Here is a 6,049-nt window from a genome sequence, read left to right as displayed (position 1 = left end):
GTATAAAAAAACAGAGAGTAAATAAGATCCAAAAGTTACAATAGGTATAATAAAAGGGAAAGAAACTGTCAAAGGGAAATTATATTGCTTGATGAATCTTGCATTGTCTGTACCTGGTAGCCTGAGCAATTACTTTGAGGACAACAACATGCCATATAACAACAGTTGTTAAATTCCTATTGTCTTGTTTTGAAATCCTATATTGCCATTGCTATATTTTTGGTTATCATTTTGCTTTTGTTATTTTTTAAATTGTTTGCTTCTTGATATTTCTGGGGTTTTTTTCTCTTTAAAATAAAAAAATTAATAATAAGGGAATTCTTGTTCCCCACTGAGTAACATGAGCCCAGTCATTACCACATACACTTTTATCACGCATTTCTTTCTTCTAAGGACTTCTCCAGCCAGTACCTCCAAATCTTTCTAAAATCCACCTGTGAACCAATCCAAAATCTTCTATACTACATGATCAAGTATAATAATAGTCATTACTTCACTCTTGGTACTCAAAGATTAGTCACTTTCACATGCTGGGTCAAAATACTCAGCACCCAAAAATTAAAAGATATGGTCACTGTTACGGTCAACTGTTGATTGGCTCAAAGGCAGAATGGCATGTTTGAAAGGCCTGACAAGGACAGCTGCTCATGTCTTGGAAGGCATTAATCAGAGAGAAAAAGGAGGAGCTGGTGAGGGTCATATATATATATATAATTGTAATTGACATCTCTAGGCACGCCTCCACCTCCTGACAGCAGCTCAACTCTGTCACCCCACAGTTCACAGTTCAATCACCTTCTAAAATCCCTGTCTATGAACACATGACAACTAGAGAGGACCTCCTCCTATATTTGAACCATAACATCAACTCACTGTTTGGTGCCATTTTTAAATGAAGAGGCCAAAATACAAACTTCTACATTTCCACCTCCCTCTGGCTCAGCAGGTCATCTTTTTTGTACATAAATTTTTTCTGATCCTGGATGTAACAATTGCTGAGTTTGTGCTCTTGCCCATCTAGACAGGAGGTTCGTAGCCATACCTACAGATCTCCAAGAGATCTCCAAGACTGGGCAATGGTCAATGTTACATTTCATATTCAGACAGGTGCTGAAGACACCTTGAAAAATTCAACATTAACACTGACACATTCAGTTTCACAGTGCCTCAGCCTGTCCTCTCCAATACACACCTTGTCTGGCCTGTTGCAGATTACATTAATACCACCTACTCTAATTCATGCCAGATCTTTCAAAAAGATGCTTTTAATTGCTATTTTTCTAGTCTCCTTGGGGAAGGGACAAAGTTCTCAAGGTCTCTTATAATACTGAGGGAACTAACTTCTCTGTATTCATCCATACTATAGAAATGTCTTTATTTCTCAAAAATAGAAGCCCGGAAGGGAGTTATCTCTTCCCTCATTAGTAAGGCACAAGTGTATGCAAAACCACTAATTTCTTTTTATTACCTCCAGGACAACCAGGCTGAAAAAACAGTCAGTGGTGCAGCTGATAAATTTTGGCAGTTTATTTCCAGAAGATTCATTGCCCTTGTGTGAGTCAAACCGCCTGTGTGTGTTACTTTTTGTCCGCAGCTCAGACAGGTAATAATGGGCCTCATTGGAAGGCTCTTGGTTCTCCCTACACAAGCCCACACCCTGGACACGAAGCACAGTTTCTGTGAGAACCAAGTGTACCTCTGCCTCCCAACAATGCAAGTAGTAAAATTCACCCTATCATACCTAGCCCCAGACTGACAAGTCCCTAATGTCACCATCCAAGTGCCTCTCAGTTGACCTTTAAAAGATAATACATGAGCCTTCTTGCTAATTCCTGGACCAAAAGAGTTCAGTCCATCCCTGTTCTGGCTGATTTGGTTACCTTGGCTGGAATCAGCCTGGGTATCAGTAGATTGGCATATAGCATCTAGGCAAGAGACCTTTCCCTTTTCCTGACTCACCAAGTATTGGAGTTGGCTTCCTTGTTATAAGTGATCCATTGGCAAATTAATTCCTCAACCCATTTAGCCTCCAAAAGAACCTCGCTATACAACTACTTAAAGCTATTCAAAGAAAAGGCTGCAGAATGCTTCGATTGCTACACTTTGCAAATGAGTCTGGAGAACTCCTAGATAGCTTGTATTCCATAATTAAAAAGGCCAACTACCAACAGTGCTCATTAAATCAGTTCAGCTGTATGACATCTGTTCTCAGTTATCATGGCTAGCCACCTTTGCTGGACCCCTGGTTACCATAGTTCTATTGATTTTTGGTCCATGCCTGTTTAACCTCATAACTTCTTTCATGTCTCCTGGGATTCAGCAGTTACATGTTAAGCAGATGGTCAGTTGAGGATTTTAATCCATTCCTTTAAGACTCAGCCCAGAAGTGTCGAAGGCCTCCCTCCAGCCCCTCATTCATTAAGGCAAGAGATCTACGATTCTCCTAAAGCTAGTTCTATGCCCAGCAAGAAGCAGTTCATGAAGAACTGAAACCACTGGCGTTCAGTCGTCCATAAAGAATCGTGGAAATCATATTGCTTAGTGGTTAGGTGAGGCAGGAGGGAGTAGAAATGAGTCCCTTGAGGGGAGCCTGAAGGGCAGAGGATAAACGGGAAAGCCAGCTCTTCAAAAACAGGCAGCACCTGGCCCTAACGAGCAGCCCATACCTGGTAAAAACAAGGCTATGCCATACTACAGGCCCCTGGGGCCTGAGATAGCTCTTTAGAAACCATTAAGAGAAGCCAGCTCTAACACTAGGCCCTACCTTGGGACAGGAGTACTGTAAAATACCTCGAACACTCAAAAGTTACTCCAAATTAATTATAATTAATAATAATTCCATTGGCCCTGTGGTTTAAAACCCCATAATGGTCTTTGGGACCAGGGCAGCTCCACAGAGGCGCACAGGACAAAAACCTGTCCCTGGGACAGAAGGGAGGAAACTGGCTCCTGACCAGACAGACTCACTGTACCAGTTCAGAGTCACCCCTCCCAGAACTAGTGATCTCTTGCCTTAATGAATGAGGGGCTGGAGGGAGGCCTTTGACACTTCTGGGTTGACTCTTGAAGGAATGGATTATAATCCTCAACCCACAAGCAGACTGTGGCACCTCGCTTCTTTGAGGCTGAGGGCTCCTCCCGCTGACCTGCTTCTGTCCTGTGCAGTGTACTGAGCTTGGCTCATAAATCCACGCTTTCACTTCTACTTCTGCATGTCCTACTCACTTCTCAGTGTGGGGCACCACAAACTTAAAATTTCCACCACCCTGACAATGGCGCAACCATTGCCTCTGGGAGTCTGGGTTGCCTGGACTCTGCCACTGCCCTAATGTGTGTGTGTGTGTGTGTGTGTGTGTGTGTGTGAGAGAGAGAGAGAGAGAGAGAGAGAGAGTACTTTATGCTTTTTACATCTCAGTTAAAGATTTCTGCAGAAATTTTGTAGTGAAGGATATTGAATCTCTTCAGTTTTAAAGGAAAATAGATGCCTTTTAATCCACACTGTTATCTAAAAATATGGAGCATGATTCATCTCAAACTGATGTTAGTCTCTTACATCATTTTTCTCTTTCAATTAAAATACTTTTATGCAGGTGGAAATGGCTTTTCTAGGAAAATTCTCAGATCTGAACTTTTTATTCCTCTGATCTATTTGGCTGCTCTAAAACTAGGAAGAATTTATTTCTTAATAAATTCTCTGTATTTTAAGACTCCTGTTCTCCTTTTGTCATCTTCAGAAAGTGGCCATGAGCGTGCTCCTGTAATTATAAGCCTGAACATTCCTTTGATTTTAAGTACAATGACAATAAGAAGTCTTAGCTCTAATTCCTGTTTAGTTTTGCCTGTGTGGTATGTGTAAAAAATTCATTTACCCTTTTTGGCCCTCCGTTTCTTCATTTATAAAATCTGATCTATTGCCTAGATGACTACTTTTTAGCACATCGCCCCATTCCCTGGTATGGAAACAAAGTCCTAACTTCATTCATGAGACCAGCTCTTCCCAAGCACGTGGGTCCAAAGGTCAGTGTGATGCCTGCACATTCCACTTCTCATAAAACCCTGCTGTTTCCCTCACCCTTAGTCAGTACTCTGATTCTAGATAGCTCCTTATTCCTTGCCAAAGACGCAACCCCATAATGGTCCTGTTTTATCTAAAGGCTACACAGGTCCTAACCCGCCCTGAGTCCCAGTTCAGCACTGCCTTCGGAACGATGCCTTCATTGACTTCTTGATGACTCAAAGTACACACCCACTTCCCAGAGGCTCGGTCTAAGAAATCACAGAATCACTAACACGGCGACTTTTTCATTTACGTTTTGATTTTCATGAGCCTCTCTTTTCTGGTACTCACTAGCTGGTAAGTAAAACTGATCTTTGAGCACCTACGGTCCTCCAAATTCTGATTCTGCTGGTCTGGGCTTATGTAGCCTTCTATATATGTAATGGTTCTGGGAATGTTGATAGGTAAAGGACCTTACTCTGAGCATAGCTCTGGAGTAAACTTCAGGCTTAAAAGACTAGTTTAACCTTGAAATCCTAGAAGAAGTACCATTCTTTTCCATTCTTTGTTCCACCAAAGAGGTAAAATATTAACATAGTTTAGTGTTTGGGATATACATGAAAATGTGCATAATGTTGTTTTGCACATTATGTGATTCATAATCATGCTTTAATAAAATTTCTGCTGAATTGCCTTCCTGACTATACCCGGACAAGATGAGATCTCCTACTCTGGATGCCTTGTCCCCATAATTTCCTCATCACAGAATTTTTATACACTTTATTGTAATTGTCTCTCTGTCCAACTCCTTTGATTAAATTGTAAGATCTTTGAGTACAGGGACCATGCATGTGCTAGGATCCAGGAGTGCTTTATTGAATACAGAGTAGATCAGTGATTAGAGAGAGATAGGGACATAGATACAGAGACAGAGAGAGAGAGAGACAGAGAAACAGAGACAGAAACAGAGACAGAGATGGAGAAAAGAGAGAATTACACCCAGTGAACTGGGAAGGAGAACTCCTTTATATATTATTTCCAGGAAAATAGACAAGACCTGTGTGGAGAGTGGTTGATGGCTGCTCTCTGTGGCTGCACTCCTGTGATTAAAATCCTGGCCTAGCGATTTACACAAGAAAGTTTCTTAGGCTCTGAATGCGCCTGTCTGCTCCTTTCTGAAAGGAATCTTTTTTTTTTTTTTTTTTTTTTTTAAGGAGAAAAGGAAAAAAACAGAAAAAGGGTACAAGTAATACAAAATTAAAAAAATAAACAGTAAGAAATCACTAGTTAATAGATTACATTTCTGATCTTAGAAATAGTTGTTCAAGTTACAAAATTAAAGCATACAAAGTGGACTTTCAAACAGTGAGAGTGCAAACAGTTTTGTTCAATGATCCAAAAAAACACTCAGTAGTATGGTTATCTATCTTATACACTTAAACATATATGCAGTTATAACCTTTAGAGCACTTTCTTTTCTTTTCTTTTGTACAATGACAATTACACATTTTGGGTTTTATTACTCCCACAGTTCTCATTACTTTTTTTGAAGAGAGTAAAACCAAATGCAACATCTCAGAACAGAGTCAGTCAAATCAAAAGGATGGACATAATAGATAATGTAAAAACAAAATATAAGGTCATCAACAATGGCCTCTTGCTATTTTAAGAAGAATTGGCAGTTATAATAAAATTGAACTAAACAGTAAAGAATAAAACCAAAGCATTGGAGACATTACAGGATTTTAAAAGAAAATAATAGTCAACCGGAATGGGCGTCATAATGATTATTATTGTCTTCACAGTTATGCCTATACTTTCGAACTTGGTACTATCAAGGAAAGCAGAATAGAGGAAAATCAGTCAAAACAATATGGTGAGGGAAATACAGGATTTCAAATCAAGTTAATAGGAAATCAAAGTAGGTTACTATAATGTATCCTGCTATTTTTTTTATTTTTCCCTTAATTAAAAAAAGAAAAAGAAAAAAGTAAATAATTTAAAAAAGGGGGGATTGAGATAAAAGAGGGCATAACAACAGAACAGCACAGG

Source organism: Cavia porcellus, unplaced genomic scaffold, assembly GCF_034190915.1.
Source record: "Cavia porcellus strain 051 isolate PalLab524CR breed Dunkin Hartley unplaced genomic scaffold, mCavPor4.1 scaffold_26, whole genome shotgun sequence".
Taxonomy (NCBI): Eukaryota; Metazoa; Chordata; class Mammalia; order Rodentia; family Caviidae; genus Cavia; species Cavia porcellus.
Note: the sequence above shows the minus strand (reverse complement) of the source record.